General features: G+C 39.5%; 1 protein-coding gene across 1 annotated transcript in view; it reads left to right on the forward strand.

The window, feature by feature from the left end:
• Window positions 1-538: 538 nt before the first annotated feature.
• Window positions 539-17369, forward strand: part of LOC129731136 (homeobox protein aristaless) — a 203451-nt gene continuing 186620 nt past the window's right edge. Inside the window, exon 1 of the mRNA XM_055690916.1 lies at window positions 539-1774. The gene's annotated coding sequence lies outside the window, so the exon portion shown is untranslated. The remainder of the gene's footprint in view (window positions 1775-17369) is intronic.

Here is a 17369-nt window from a genome sequence, read left to right on the forward strand (position 1 = left end):
TGAAAGCTGGTTTCCACGTGTGCCGCTTGACGACCCACGGCGGCGCAATGTCCCAGAGGGAGGGAGTCCGTTGGAATTTATGATTATAGGTTTCACGCGGTCGCGACGCTATTGGTTCGCTTCGTTGTAATGTTTTGTGCGAGGGGCGGAGCCAACAGGCCCCGGTAATGGCTATTACTTTTCGTGCGATGAAGGTAATTTCTCTTTGCTGTACACAGTGTTCGTGGCTGCCGGTGAACCGGTTTTCCATAGGCGTTTGAAAGTGTTGGTGTGTTGCGTGACGACGGCACTGATTATTAGCGGGACCGGTCTCTGTCGGGTTTGTCGCGGTGGCACGAAAGAGACGAATCGAGTTTGCTGCGCGTTCTGTTCGTCACACTGTGATGCAATAATGTGGGATGCGCGCATGGTTGTTTGGTGTTGGTATAATTTATGAATGCATACACAGGTAACCACCAACCGGTCACGGTCGATGCTGCCTACCTGGTGGTTGTTTACACGTTGCGATAGCGGCCGCTCAGTTCTTGTTCAACGTTCGTTTGGCCCAGTCTGACGTCGAGAAGTGGATTTCGTGCGCGCTCTCAGGTGATTTGTGCGAATGTTTTTTTGTCGCTCTGTTATTCGCGTGTGTTGTTCGTCACGCGTGAAAGCGTACAGGAACGATAAGAACGATATTTTGGCGTGCCGGTTGACCCATGTTTATGCCTGGCTCTTTTGTGGACTTTTTACCCGCTGTCACAAGGCGCATGCTCAGAGTTTTTTTTGCTGTCGCTGTTGGCGTTCTATGAGGACAATGCAAATGCAAATATCGCTTTGTGTGTTGCTTACCTTGTGAAGAGAGAGAGAGTGTTTGACCTGCTGCTAATGGTGGGCATAAATGCTGAACTCTGTTGTTACGTTTGTTGTTGTCTCGCAAAAAAAAACATTAAATTCGTTTTCAATTAGACACGGTACGCCTTTTTTCGAAAGTGTCTGCTAGTGATCGTGTGCCGACGAATGAACGGTGGTTTTAATGCAGTATGAAAAGCGCGTCTGAGTGCCCGTGAATAATCGCAACCATTGGTGAAGTTAATTGGAGCTGGATGACAACTCAAAACATGCTCGATTGGCTCAAGAGAGGAGCTTGAAATAAATTTAACTTCGATTGGATATGGAAGAATAACACCTTGTGCGAGAACCCGAGTAGAAAAGTTAACCGTAACGAAGTGCCTGAGACTGGTGAAGACTTATGCGGTGTTTGCGAACAAATTGATAATTCTATTAGCAGCTAACGTCGACGGTAGGCATCTTTCGAAGTGGTCATTACGGACTCCAATTAACACTAGTTCGTGAGCCGCCCGAGATCTAAAGCCTCCGTGGCGCGCAAAACCCTTTGCACCAATTAGCGTCAATTGTTTTGAAGTAGAGTTGCGAAAAATCCGCACCTTGCTGTGACTAATTGCATTCTAAAGAGAAGCCAAGTGAAGAGCACCCGACTCGAGAGATGATAAAGCTCGCAGTACCAAGTACTACTACTATCAGTTAGTTAGGTTAGTTTGGTCAAGCTCCGGTATCACCAGGCCGCCCCACCATTTCCATTTAACCAAGTGCAATTAAAACAAAACCCGTAATTGATCGATTGCAGTTTGATAGATTGCCGCTAGCCCCGCACCGCTAGAGAGGACCAGGATTATATAGAAGCAATTAGTGTAGTGGAGTGCTACTAGGTTAGAAATAATCGCTCGAAGGATTTGTCGCCCGTTGAGGCACCAGCAAACCAGGAACAACTTTCAAGGTGAGAGACACTGCCGCAGCCGTCGGTATTTGCTACCGCTATCACAAGCAGGCTTGCCAGATCTACGGATTTATCCGTAGATCTACGGATTTGTTCACTTCTACGGATTTATAAATATATGGGAAATCCGTAGAAAAGAAGAAGAAAACAGGGGAAATCCGTAGAAATCCATAAAAATCCGTAGAATCTACGGATTTTCACGAAATAGTTCTGGCATCTCTGATCACAAGGCTGCGAACGAGTTGATTTGCATTCGTGACGCCAAGAGGTGGCGTGGCCGTGGTTTCTGTTCTTTTTATAAGCTTTTTTTGAGCAGGTAATGCTTGAAAACATTCAGTTCAGAACCGAGATTTTTTTCAACATACACCGCTCCTACTTTGAGATTGCTGAATGCTCTCGGACGGGTAGTTAAATATAAACGCCTTGCTACGGTACGTTTTAGATTAAGGTGATGAACGACTTGTGCCACCACTTCGAATTTTCAAAAGCTCAATACTCGGAAATAGTTAATGTGAAAACGCAGTTTTATGTTTGCTTCACCACATCAAACATTAAACAACGTTTTCAAATCTAAAAGAAGCTACATCTAAATACGTAATAGATTAGACTAAAATTGATATATATAGTGTCAAATGAGGAGTCTAGTTGTCTCATGGCTCGCTATCTAATCATTTCCAGTTTTGTGGTTAGGTACGACAATATGAAACTATAAAATTTCAATTAGCTCAGAGCTTTCGTGAATGATTTAAACAAAAATATTTGCAGATGGTCTCTGTTTTATATTTATTATAACAAAAAATATGAAGACACATTTAAAACTGCTAATCACGTGATCTTAAAACGCTAAACACACGAAAAAATCTCTCCTTGTGGAATTATTCTCCAATCATGATTCAAATTTTTGCAAATCAATAAGGTTAAAGTCAATAATAAAGTATCAGAGAGAAAGATCTGCTTCGTTTACTTGAAAAGTTTTACTATATTGAAAAATTATGTTTGTAATAAAATTCACAAACCCAGTTAAAATTAATAATAAATCCCAAGCTTCTCCGTTAATAATATTTTTGAATTATTTCATTAACCAAAAATATTGATGATAAAGCAGGTTAGGCTTGTTTTTGACTAAAAACTGTAAAATGGCTTTTTAGCTTAGCTAACAACACTGTGTACGAATAATGATACTAATTTGTTGGGAATTGTGTACGTGTCCTTTACACAATTCCCAACAAAATAGTATCATTATTTTTCCTAACCTTCGACCACTTTACAACAAAAGAGCAATATTTTTCGAAAAGGGACTGTTACAGCCCTTTGAAATTTGGCTGTCTTGTCCTAATAAGGTAGTGCAGTTTATACGGCACATAATACCTAATTAGGATCACATAATACCTAATTAGGATCATATCAGGTGCTAAGAGTTACTTCTCATAGTAATTTTTCACTCTGATCAGGTAATAAAAAGCTGGGGAATGCTACAATAGATCTAATATTTGGTCGCGGTAGCTAAAACCCAACAAAAAAAAAACCTTCGAGATTTCAAATTGAAGATGCAGCTTAACATTTAAAATAAAAAGGAGCGGGTTTAAGTGTGAGCCTAGGGGAACACACACTTGTCATCAAATCTGGTAGAAGATTAGGAATCGCAATTCCATTTTGTCATGCTCAAGAAGTCGAGTGTTTGACCATCACAGGTAGTAGTTCCCCTATCCCTATCCAATTTTTGTATTCAAAAATCAATAAATCCATCAACTGTTTTCTTTGTTAGCAGGGCAGGTAGCGAGTCACATTTTAGTGATTATGTTACTAAAAGGTCACTACTCACGCTAAAAAGTCACAAAAGTCATAATTTTACGACAAAATAGTCACTAAAGTCACAATTTTTTTGTGCTTCAAATGAGTAAAAATAGCAATTGCTGTATTGAAACATACATTGGAAAAGAACTTCTCATTTACCAATAATTTGAAAAGTTCAGTTCGCTAGGACTTTTCATTGACATGGATGAAATCATGCCACGCAATGTTTCCGAATCTTCCACCTAAGAGCGGTTCAGCGTTTGTCTATTTTCGGAAAAAAATACAAGATTTACACCAGCGGAACCTGAATAGAACCAGCTAATATAAACCAACTTAACTTTCCAGCACTGGTGGTGTATAGCTTGTTCTTTCGAACCGCTGACATCTGTCATCCTGTTAACAATTCAACGTCATGTTATCAGTTTCCCATGAGGCTTGTTATAATACAAAAGCACTCTATATACAATAAATAGAAATTCGATAGTTTTTACGCACATTTTGAGTCAAATGCTAGTGATATATTTACAGGATGAATTCGAAAAATTTATGCTGCAAGTAGGGCTTCAGAGGATAGCGAAAAATATTCGATCGCGGAGATATTCATCTTTCGTTGTCGTTTCATCAATTTCTACGATCCTTGTAGTTCTTTGAACTTGGGCTTTGAGTAGTCAGTTCAGTGTCTTCGAAGAACGTTTTTTGGGCCTCTGAGACTGATCGTCTTTGGTTGTCTAACTTCAATCATGGTGGTTGACGAAGGCTAGATAGCCAACGTATCGGGCTAACTGATGGTTGATGATTGCAAATCGTTGGCGTATATCATCCGTTGGTTGATTTGCAAAGGACGATAGTTGAATCAGGGCGTGATCCATTACGGCCTTTCAGAATTTTCCCCTTTCTTGATGGAGTCTTGAATTATTTTCGACCAAGAACGACAAAGCTGTTCATTTTCTTTTTCGGAAAAGCTACAAAAATGAATTGTGAAGTTGATGTGAAAAGTCTTCGTTTTGTTAATGTCAGAACACCCGCAAAACCTTTATTTGAGAATACCTAAAAATGTGGTATTATTAAAAATGTGAAACTTAACCCATCGATTGGTAGCGTACAAAGGGTTTTAGAACGATTCTTTTCCTGTTGCAAAAAGTGACAGAAAAAAATTAAAACGCATGCCAGCTTTAAAATTTTCCAGTTTAGATCTTTTTTTTTATTCTCGCTTATTTTCCGTCAGTCTAGTTCCGCCACTGTTGTGGTCAATCACCGACGCCCAGGGAGGCGACTCCACACCCAGGACCCTAACTCACGACCCGTGTGTTAACGGACCGGCGCCAACGGCTTTACTTCCTCATGCGATGGAAGGCGTGCTCCCAGAGATTTTTCGCCTCAGAAAATCTCCCGGTGTCGGCTAGGATTGAATCTAGACCAGTTGGGTTGGTTGTGAGTGGATCACGCCACCTCACAACCATCGACACCTATGTCGGCGGTGGGATTCGAACCCAGGCGTCGAGCGTGGTTGGCGTTTACATCTGATATAAAACAAAATTTACAACACTAAATCGAGTTTGTAAAAAAAAGAACAACGATTTGGACCACCGCTGAGGATGCCCTTAGAGCTGCAAAAGAATCTACCTAAAGTTTTATTGAAAAAGCTGTCCGTGTCTTAAATCCACTATATCCTCCTGTTTTTCCTGGTGGGAGGGAGGAGGGGGGAGTGTTTGAGCCTCAATTCGTTAGTTACTGCACAAGTAAAAATTCAAATTCCGTACATAATTACAACAATTTCAATGTGAACCATCAGTAGAGATATTACTTCGATTTATTTCAACGAGTAACTGCATCTTATGTTCAAATCACATATTTTGAATGAAATATTCAGGGTTCAGAGTATAATTTTGAAGTTTTATATTATTCACATTTAACCTTTAATTTAATTTATATTTGAATGAAAAATTTTACTAAAGTCATTATTATTTTACTACGACTCTGCTACTAGCCCTGTATTTGAATCCCGATGGTATGGTGCTCCATTGTCGACTTTATCCAGAAAGTTGTGCTAATCTCGTGCCATGAGAAATATCCAAGACTATGCTGTTTCGTCCTCCATGTTTAAATGTTTCTATCTTGACTATGGTTTAAATACAGAGTCCAAAGGATGACGAGTTCAACCTTTCCCATAGGATTTAACCAAATTTACTTTTGTTAGCTCGCCACTAGGTGTCGCAAACGCACAGTGAAAATTGACGGTTAGCAAGTTGATTGGAAGATTATGATAGACTGTACACTAGAATCATGATTCACTGTGCATAGATTGTTCAATTTATTAATAAAAAGTGGAGTGTTGTATCATGATCGGAACAGTCCGGAAATGTCTCACGATCGAAATAATTTTTCATATGCGAGCTTGCTCCACTCTTCAACGAAAACTTATTTCGAATATAGGTATATTGGCATAATCAAACCACTTTCTCTTATGTTTAGAAAGGTACGTTGAGATTTCTTTAGGTAATACTTACTTTACTTTTGCAGTGATAGACCGATTATCAACCCAGTGCCGAATACAGAATACGTCAATACGTTTGTTAGTAATACTTTTAGCAAAAAGTTAAAAAAAAGATCCATTTTTGAGCACAATTTGTTCTTACGATTGCTACAATGTCTTATTTCAAGCAGTGATAATGGCAGCAAAAATTCTAAAAAATACACTATTTTTCTCAGTAAACGGCTTTTTTTAACATTTAAATTGTATGTGAGAACACTTCTTGTGCAAAATAATTGCTTCAAAGGCAATTAAATTGTCTTCCTAATAAAATACACGAATCCAAATGAATCTAAGATAGAATAGCTGATACATATTTTGTTCTGATCGTAGAAAACCCTGTTCCGATCGTGGTACAAACTCCATGATATATTAAAAAAAACCGTCGTTATTTGTTTATGATTTGAAGTTTATTATGTGACATGAAAATCTATGTACCATTAAAATATTCCAAATTGTTCCGATCAGAAACAGTCAGAAACTGTTGGCAGGTGTATGTCAACACACATAAATCCACTTTAGATGCCTTATTTTCAAGATGACGAATTGCGGTTTTTGGCAAAATGCCCAAAATGTTCAGATACCATCGTATATAATATTTTTAAAAATGGAAATGATGCCCAGAGGGCGAAAATCATCTCCAGGAGCCACTTGTCATTCCGAGTTGGCGACTTACAGTTTCTGGAAAACAGCGTTGAGGGCATTTTTATATTCACGGAGATCATCTCTCCATTTTGAACTCCATGATGGCGACTTGCGGTTTTGAAAAGAGCTCGTAGCTGTAGGTCACAGAGTTCGCTTTGACAAGCGAATGGTCATAAGCTCGAATCTCAGTAGAATCAGACCGTTCGGTGTCAGAGGGACTTTCACGCATGGGTTTATTCTCAGGCTCCCTCCCCTACTTGACTCATGGTAAATTCCAAAAAAAAAGAAATTCGAACAGAATTGGATGAATGCCTCTCCAGGCAGTTATGATTGCACTTACTTTTGGGTGACTAAACGGTTCGGTAAAGAAAGCCGTAGAGTCTATAAAAATAGGCATGTAGAGGAAAAGCTAAAAGTATAAAAATCCGTCACTGACTTCGGTGATAAAAAGTACCTTCCTTTCCCGTTACAGTCGTAAGAGATGCAGAGGTATACTCGGTTGTAACACTTCCTTCTTTCCTTCCCTAACGATCGTAAGGACGTGGATGGTGCCGTGATCGATCATTACGAAGCGGAAGTTTCTGAATTGTTGTACATCGAAGATGGTAGATTATTCCTAAATAACCAGCTATGTGTGGTTCTGTGTGGTTCACAAAGAACCACTGTGCAACTTTATTAGCTGAGCTGAGGAGAAGCAACTACGAAATGTGCGGTCGTTCAAGTTCAAGGTCAAAAAAAGCAAAAGTTCCAAGCTCCGGTTTCGATAAAACAGCCTAATTTAGTTCAATTGTCTGGAATACAGAGGTCGAAAATCAACTTCAAGAATGTCAAGTTTGACCCGGGAATCAACTACAGAGATTATTATGAAATATAAGATGATGACCTCCGATTTCTGGAAAACAACTTAAAATGGCCAAATGATATCCACAAGGGATGTTCACGGAACCGGGATGATGCTCAGAAGTCGGGTGTCAATTTCAGAACTTATAATTCCTGTATGGGCTGATCACAGAAACATCAATCTTCTGTGATATCGCCTGGGTGTCCACACTTCAATTATTAGCATCACAGAAAATGGCAAGATTATTGTTATTCGTGCTTGTGTGTTTGTGTGTGGGCACCACTGGTCTTAGCATTTCTTCTGAAATCACTGAACGCGTTGTGCCCAAGAATTTACGGACTACCCAAGGATCACAAAGCCGGTCTACCCCTAAGACCAGTGGTGCCCAATATAACTGCTCTTTCTTACGAATTATCAAAGTTCGTAGGTAGAATAATTCAAAAATCGATCAACAGTTCGTACAATATTAAAGATTCCTTCGAGTTCAGCGAATTTATCAACACCGTTAAGGCCCGAATTCACACACGGCGTAATGACGCCGTCTACATACAAATTAGAAGGCGTAATTGCGCCTTCCGCAGAGACGCCTTTCGTGCAAAACCTTTCAGCCTTGCCTTCTAGCAAAGAAGTTCACCGCCTACTAATGCGCACTCGACTGCTTTCCTTGCAGACGCATTGTGCCTTCCACACGGTCTTGTGTCACCTTCTTTTGGCGAAGGCGCTGGCAACGCCGTGTTGTATCATTTTCCGCTTGCTGGTGATTCGAGAACGCTGTGTGTGTATTCGGGCCTTTACGTTGCCGACAGGATATTCGTTGATCTCATTGGATGTGATCTGACTTTTCACCTGCATTCCGAAGGTTCTAGTGTGCCACTATTTGATATACTGCTGGGATCGAATTAAACCACACACGTGAGGGATATCTCCTTGGACGTCTTTTTAGAGCTAGTGGAATTCTGTGTCTAGTTTTTTCAAATTTGACGGACAGTTTTTCAAACAGATATGGGGTACAGTTATGGGCAATCCGCTTTCTCCCACTGTAGCGGATTTTGTCACAGAAACACTGCTTGACTGTTTTTTAAAACGATTAAACATCAAGTTACCGTTCATCAGAAAATACGCCAACGATTTGGTCAGAGCCATTCCACTCGATCAACTTGATCACGTTCTAGCAACATTCAACAACTATAATCTCAACATCCAGTTTACTTGCGAGGTGGTAGAAAACAAACGGTTACCGTGCCTCGATATGCTGCTGGTTAGTCATGACGACCAGCATATCACAACGGAATGGTATCAGAAACCGATTGTAAGCGGCCGCCTTGTCAACTATTTATCGACACATCCTCCACATCAGAAGATTACAATGGCTATGAATTTTATAAATAGAGTGGATCGGCTATCCCCAGATTTGTCAGAATCTGCAAAAGTGGAAACCATGAACCGAGATTTACAAATTAATGACACGCAGCAGCATGTAGCTGATCAACCGGACCTGCAATATACCTACCGTTCAATGGCATACATTCCACATCTCACCGAAAAATCCACAAGTTCCTGAAAAAAGACTACACAACAGTAAAAATAGCTACATAAAACACAAACACAGCCAAGAAATACTATTCCCGAACGAAAGATAAAATAGTGAAAGAAGACCTCAACAACGTTATCTACAGCATTCCATGCAAAGACTGCCACTCATAGTACATAAGTATGACAACAAACAGACTAAAACTCGAATTAGTGGACACAAATCAAACCTAAATATGCTAGAAAAATTATATAACACTGACAAACATTATATAACACTGACCAACATAAATGATTCACAATTCACAACACTCTGCAAAAAGACGGCACTGTTGAACCACTGTATTAAAAACAAACACACATTTAATGAGCATGAGCATGAGCATGATTGACCGCCCGCGGTTGCTACTCCGTTATTGCCAGATCAGCTGTAATTACACAGAGAACCAACAGATGATGCTCGAACCAACATGCATCCTCAATGTGTAAAAACTGGAGATCTTATTCTTTATGTAAGGCAATACCAGCGCCGGCCGCATCCGAATGCAGGTCAAAGAAGGAGTTTGTATGGGTATATGTTGACGTGATACTCGCTTTATTGGAAGCCGAGAACACCTCTGCACTTCCACGAGAAATCACTGGGATGTTGGAGAAAGGGCAGGGTATACAGCAGGGTTCGTTTTGGTAAACGATTCACTAATTTCGAGTGTCGAGTTCTTTAGACTAAATGTCGCGCCTACAAGTTCATTACATCCGCCACGAAATTCATAATGTGTTCCAAACTTTTTCAGTTTGATGAAGTAACACCGCAATAATAGGCATACGCAAAGATACTGGACTTAATCGGACATCTCCTCGTAAGGTGATCCTCTCTATACCGAAAACTATTGCACGTTGTTGATTTATCTGTAGATAATACGACCTCATGGGATGTATCGACGCGGAGTCTTTAGGGGGTTGGTCAACCGGACATTTAGTTTTCTACCCTACAGATCAAGTAGCGACGTCTCTCGTATAGACTTCGTCTGTCCTAAAAGAAAAAACGCTACGATACCGCGAAAAACACACCTGAAGTCACGAATATTCGGTAAAAAAAACAAGTGAAACTGTCGTTAATGGCCAGAGTTAAGATGAAGAAAGTATAAATGAGCGGGACAAAGTTTGCCGGATAGCTAGCCTCTAGCAAGTTATATACGATTTCAACACGACGTACCGATTAAAAACAAACACACATTTAATCTACACGCTGTCAAAATACTTGACAAACATAAAAACACAACCGCACTAACGTGTGAGGAAAAAAATCCGAACAACTTTCAGAAGGGTCTACGATTCGAAGTGTTGCACAAATCGAAAAATTCTTTTCCACAAAATGAAGATCCACTTTTATATAAATGGTAACACGACTAGTCGATTCTGTCAAGTGACAACTAGTTGGAAAAAAGGCGTGATCGGAAGAAGATCGTCGTAAATTGATTTGCAATTTTTGTGAGCGAAATAAAAAAAAATCTAAAGGTGAAGGTTCCACTATTCTAAAGATCTTGGATATAGAAAAAACATTTATATACATTATTGAAAAACTCTTCGAGAATGGAAATACCTTCAAAAGAAAATCTGGTTCCGGATGAAAATGCACTTTGCAAGAAAGCAAAGTTCGAACGAAGTTGAGGGCGGAAACGCCTGGTCGGTCGGCGTAATCATATCGTGAGCTGGTCAATAAATACCCGATTGATTCAAAAACGGTGAACAAGTATCTGCATGAAATGGGTTTAAAATGAGTGGGAATCCTCCGGATCGTGTTTGCGATTCCTTTCACGATTCCGTCACCGAGTTAAAGGTATCCTGGGGATTCTTACTCAGGATTCTCTGCGCGTTAGCAAGGGGAAATTTTAGAAATATGTCACATAACAACAAACGAAAACACTGTAAAAAAACGAAGTGATACCGACGGACTTAGTATGCTGGTTTATTCCGTGCCACAACAAACAATAACGAACAACATGAAATGCATAGACGTCACGTAGCAGACAACACGAAATGCCAGAATATAGCAGAAGAGTTTTCAGAGAAGCCATATTGGCTAAACGTTTAGGCGGGATACTGTAATGCAATAAGATTCATAAACGTACACGACAAAAACCGAAAAACCGTACAGCGTATTCTAAAACAGTTTTTCAAAAAGACGTGCAAATTATTATTACATGAAAATTCCTAAGTGAACGAATAAAACAGTTTTCCAGTGATACTAAGAACAATATCTACAACAACAGTGACTTTTTCCAATTTGGAAATAGACAATAACATGACAACAAAACGTAGAGCTAATGTAAGTCACGCAATTAGTATAACTTAAAGACAAAACCACACCTTTGGACGTACACTATATTACAGACTTCTTGATAAAGCTAAAATAAATTGTCGAAACGTTGGAGAACAAGTAGCGACACTTTCGTTTTCTCAATGCTTGCTTATTGATGAGCCGGAAATCTCTAATACATTATAAATTAAATAAATTTAATTATATTGTGTATATTATGTTAATACACGCAGACAGTAACAATAGACAGTAATTTGAAATTAAAAAGTCGCCTCGATATTGTACACATTCCTGCTGATCAGAGTAAAACTCAGCTTTGATCAAGCGTTTTTTTCTCTCTTCCATTGATAAATGTTTCTTTCACTGATTAGACTTCGCAGGCCCATCAGCTAAGGGGTGTGCCAAAAGCGTCATTACCAATGATATTCTCAACTGTACTCGAAAGGGGTTTTAACTGCGTAATTGTGGAGTCATTAGGACCGAAGTGTCTTGCTTGTCGATAAATTTCATCGTATTTGGGTTATAAAATAAACGACTTAAACTGGCGTTTGATTTTATTTTCATAACTGATACAAATATTTCGAATTGTTTGCTGCCATCCGGGCTGGCAGCAGGGCAGGACCTTGCTAAATTCCTTCGAAGGCGCATCTTATTTCACTGTGCAATCTTACGCGTATAGCGAAAATTTCCAAGAGGAAACGAGCAAATTAAGCACCTATTATTGCTAATTTGCCAGTAGGTTATTACCTGCGTTTGGTACATTTTTTTTGGTTTAATTTGCAAGGTTTTTTGTAGTTGTACGAAACGAATGGCCTATAAGAGAAAGAGCCCTATAAGAACTTGGAAACTCAGAATGAGTTTCTTAAGAAAACCACGTGTAAAAGTGGTAACCGTTTTTTGTTTCTCGTTGAGAAAAGGCTGCAATTTTTCTCGAAAAAAAGCATATTGTTGATTACTGCTAATTGCCACTTTTATCACCAAGCTATGATGAAAAATAATATACCGAAAAGGTGTTATCAAATAAATTTGTTGTAGAATAAAGTCAAATTTAGATATTCGATCAACTTTGGGCTAAACCAGCAGTGGCAAATTAAGTTGAAATTGTACCATAAAAGTTTTCACATTTGCGGTAGGCCTGACAGAAATTAAATTTATTTTCACCACCTCCTGGTAGCAGCGGGCACCTTGTCTGCCATAGAATGAGTGCCAAAATGGGTGATGTTGATTGAAAGAGTCCCTTTTTGACAGCCCCGCGGCTGTGGCCTTTTTAGCTATACAGTATACAACAACGGCAACAGCAGCAGGCACAACACAACATATAACACACAACCGTCAGAAAATGATAATTTGTTTCACTCAGCAGCACACGGCTACCAGCCAGCAATGGTATCACGATGTGCGTGCCGGCCCTTTCGTCGGTCGATTTACGTTGCCGAACGCGAAAAGAAGGAGCTGAAAGGATTTAAGGTTTGTTTAAATTACGTGTCAGGTGAGAAATTAGATTGCACAATGGCGCCACTTCGCGGCAGAGCCATTATAATAAAATGTCAAAATATTTTCAAACGCAGAGCAGAGTGAATTGGCGGGAGAGATGAAGAGAGGTGTGAAGGCTAACGAATACCTAGTTTAATTTCATATTTTATGTTCATCACAGGTGTTGTGAACGCACCTTATTGTAATTAATTAGCCGTGTTCATTAGCTCATTAGGAAAAATGTTATTACTCAACATTTGGGTCATTAAGATGTTTAGTGCTGGCATTTGGCCGGTAACTACTAAGGTTTTTTTTTTCTCTACCTCAAATTTATTAAAACGAATTTATGAATATTTAACGAAGCCGAGAACCCAGCCTTGAGACCAACGTTACTCGGCTTCTCCAAAAGCTATCACGCTGATGAATCCGTTGCTTTATTAACTAGCGGTCCTATAGATATGTATCCGTGTAATTTCGTTGCTACCGGTTTTCCGCGCAAGATGTTCCACATCGACAAACTGCCGCGCTTTTTTTCCGTGGCATTGCGGATATGCATCGGCGATGGGCTTAGAAACGAATCCCAGCCGGAGATAAGTGCCGAAGAAAACAAACCTCCAGTCAAGCGTAAATAATCGGCTTAGGTCTGTTGAGGTAATTTCGCTTATTGCTCAAATCCAATCAATTTCGTTTTGTTCTGGTGCGCGCGCGAGTTCCATCAGTCAGACCCTTGCGCGAAGCCGGGGCTCATCAGCTGGGGCCCGGGGTTTGTAAAACGTTACCGAATGGATTTACGCTCCCTCGGTTCTGCCTCGGAGCACCGGTAAGGATTCAATTTATAGTGCATTTAACGCAAAATAATCGTAAAAATATCGATTTTATTGGCCGTACCTAAGCCGGGGCTGGCTATGAAAAGTGCTAAACCTTCGGCTAAATAGCAAAATTTATTGGGATTAATGGTGCAGCCGACGGACCGGTCAATGTCAGCCCAGTTTATCATTTGCGCTAATGATACGAGTTATGGGATTAGATTGCATCGTGATGCAAGGGGGCTCGGTTCGGGTGCATAGATGCGTCTTTCGCTTCTACCTAGCGATCTTTGTTCGAAAAATTAGCACTATGCTCTTTGTTGTGTGTCGGGAGATATGGATTGTTCAGAGTTTATGGTTGACCTTAAATCAGATGATCTGGTTGTAAGATAATTTCGAATCTGTTTTAAAATTTATGATTCATGTTATCGTTGTCTTTCGGTTTTTCAATGAATAAGAAAAAATTACTCCGAAAAAAAATCCATTTAATGGCAATTAGCCTATGTACCAACTGTCATCCAACAGATTTTGAGCAGTTTTTTATTCTTATTTTTCAAATCGAAGGACAACGATAAACATTTTGTTTATCATGCACATTTTGTTCAGAAATCACACTCTTTCAACTGATAGGGTATCGAACGTCTTCGTCAATGGTTTTCTTCGGCAGCTTTTCTGCAGCAATCTTATGGAGAAACCTGCCGAAGAAAACCACTGACGAAGACGTTCGATACCCTACATAAAAATCAGCAAACCATGTCCTGTCATTTTTCTACCCAGCTAAGGTTAGAAAATTAACCTTCAAAATGCTAATCAATTTTGAAGATCAACATTTGGTATTCTTGTAATACCAAGAAAAGAAAGGAAAGAGGGAAAAAGGGAGAGAAGGCTCTACTCGTTTCATCTATTATTTTTACGATAACCAAAAAGTAGCACACTCTATAACACCGTTGTTTGAAGTACGTGTAGAATTCTGCAGCCGCCAGTTTTTTCGCGTACTCCGACGCCATTTTTGTAGACAAGTGTGAACTTAATAAACGCGAAAGTGTTCCCCGGGAGACTATGTCGTATCTTATATTTTTTTTGCTTTGATATGTGAGAACAAACAAGAGAGAAAAAATGATATTTCACCTTTGTTTTACTTCTTCTGATGGAGCACGTATGATAGTAAATAATACTCGCTAATTTCCTTTTCCATTTAATCGAAGGTCGTCGTTGTTGAATAAAAGGAACCTAAAAATATTGTATACAAATAGACTCATTTAAGACATGTAATAATGTGCTATAAAATTATCGTACTCAACTTTTATTATTTAAGGTGTGAAAATGACAGGGAATTTACTGCGTGAAAACTCACTTCTATGTTAAGTAGATTCATTGATGTGTGTCTGATTTTGATTAAAATAAGAAAGTTACAGCTTTTGCATGGTTGATATGTATCCAATATAATATAATAACACCATTCAAAGCTGTAAATGCAAAGTGGTAGCAAAATCTTGGGAAATTATTTATAAAAGTATTTAGTTTGCAAACAATCAACAAAATTTTACATGTGTGTATTACATTTAACTCGCTGGCAGCATTCTACTAGAACTGTCAAAATTTGAGCAGGCGAAAAGCGTGAATGTGTTCTGGTTGTATGCGTGCAAAGGTCAACGTTGAAAGAAAGCAAATCGAAGGAGCCATTTTACCCACTTCGCTACACTGTAAAAAATTACACTTACTTGCTAATAGATGAAAAATTTCATATATACGTGGAATACACTTGCGATTCAGTTCACAGCACAAAATCAAGTGTCTTACACTTCGGTTTGCCATGTCATGCATACCAAAATCAATCATTTTACACTCAGATTTCAATGCTTACACACGTCAAATGCCAAAACACGTTAAAATACCGTGGATTCCAATAAAAATCGATATGGGTCGACATAATAGAATGATTAGGTTCGTTTAGTGACATTCATATGTAAAGAGCATTAGGGATTAGTGTGCGATTTATTTTCAGTGTAATAATAAGTGTGTTTAAAGCTTAAACCGCGTGGTTTATTTCAGCACCATAAGAGCACTACTTAAGCAAAAAAAGAAAGTTGCAAAACGCTTGGAAAAAATACCCGAAATCATGGTTTCAATCCACCGCATCATTATATGTCTCTTTCGAAGAAATAGAAAACATCCAGTATTGAGAACAACAATTCGTAACAAAATGCTCTTTATGCATACTTAAAGAGGTACCAAAAACCCGTCAAACAATAAGACCGGTCCAAATTTCCTGTCGAGATTAAGCTTTATTCGCTATTCCGCATCCTGTTCGGTATGGAATCGACCAACTTTTGACAAGTGCTGCTTGGAATATTTCTCATAGTTCGTGCTTGTTTTATGATTTTTCAGTATAACCCAACAACAACAGTATTTCCCATTCTGCGTTCGGTAGTATAACGTCTTATAATTACTGAGCGTAATGGAATTAGTTCATTACCTTGTCGAGCCGGTATAGGGGACCAACTCCGTACCAGCATAAGCATCCCCAGACATGCTTGTCTTTTCTCCTTAGAGAAACTTTACCGTGTAGGAGATTATCCTTCACAGTGAAAACAACTGCTCTCCAGCCGCCCGTCCACATGTTTGCTCTTCGAATGCTATCGAATTCATCTCAGCAGTGCACACCGCGGCGTACTTCTGTGTATTCTCATTAGAGTGATTTACCACTCTTGTTTCGCTCAACTGTGGTGTAGGCAGCAAGTGTGTTAGTTTTTCTACGAGCAGCAAAAACACAGCACAAACAGAGTAAAGTGTAGTGTAAAAAATTGCTACACGCAGCTCTCTTGCTGGACAAATAGTAAACGGTAAATATTGATTCTTCTCTTCTCACAAGCCTGACACCAGAGTCTGGGGACCGGATCCGGGGCACAGACCATGGTGTAACTTTCCCCGTGTTGGAAGTTGTACCTGGGGTTGAAGGCGCAGCTAATCGGAAGATGTTCCCATCTTTTTCCATCAGAACCGATCAAATTGACCCCCGTTTCATCGAGCTGTTATTTTCTGGGCCTAGTCATTCGAAATGGTCCTAGGCAAACGTCAACCTCGCTAGAAGCTAGTTCTGTGTGCGCATAGGAGTCTTCGTGAGGCTTTTACCATGGAGTCCATGCCATACTGGAATATTCGGGAACTCACTGATTAGTTCAACTCGTCTTTGTCTTTTTGCAAGCTTGAACGAATGTTTGTTAGAAGCACGTTTTATGCCAGCATCATCCTTGGTTGTCGTTTTCTGGGGGCGTCCAGACGATCATGAAGTGCATTGAGAACAAATGGTTTCGATAGTCCCAAGAATCCTGCAATCTCTCGTTGACTTTTGCCTTGTTTTGCTATTCTACGAATAACAATTCGGTCCGCTTTCGATTTTAACTAGAATTAATGAAAAAAATCTTATCGGTTTATTGCTAACATTATGAATACTCACTAAGATCTATATCAAAGTTTCTCCATGAAATAGCTAGTTTTCTCCAAGAAACAATCTGATTCTATGCTTAATCGCTCTTAACTGTTCACTTTTGCTGCGTTGAGCTTGGTGTGACATGTTGTCATACTAGTGCAAGTGCTCGCCGCTGGGTGTCGCATATGCTTTACTTGAAGTGGGTTGTTTTGACGTAGAACTACGTTTT

This window comes from Wyeomyia smithii, chromosome 3 (genome assembly GCF_029784165.1).
Source record: "Wyeomyia smithii strain HCP4-BCI-WySm-NY-G18 chromosome 3, ASM2978416v1, whole genome shotgun sequence".
Taxonomy (NCBI): domain Eukaryota; kingdom Metazoa; phylum Arthropoda; class Insecta; order Diptera; family Culicidae; genus Wyeomyia; species Wyeomyia smithii.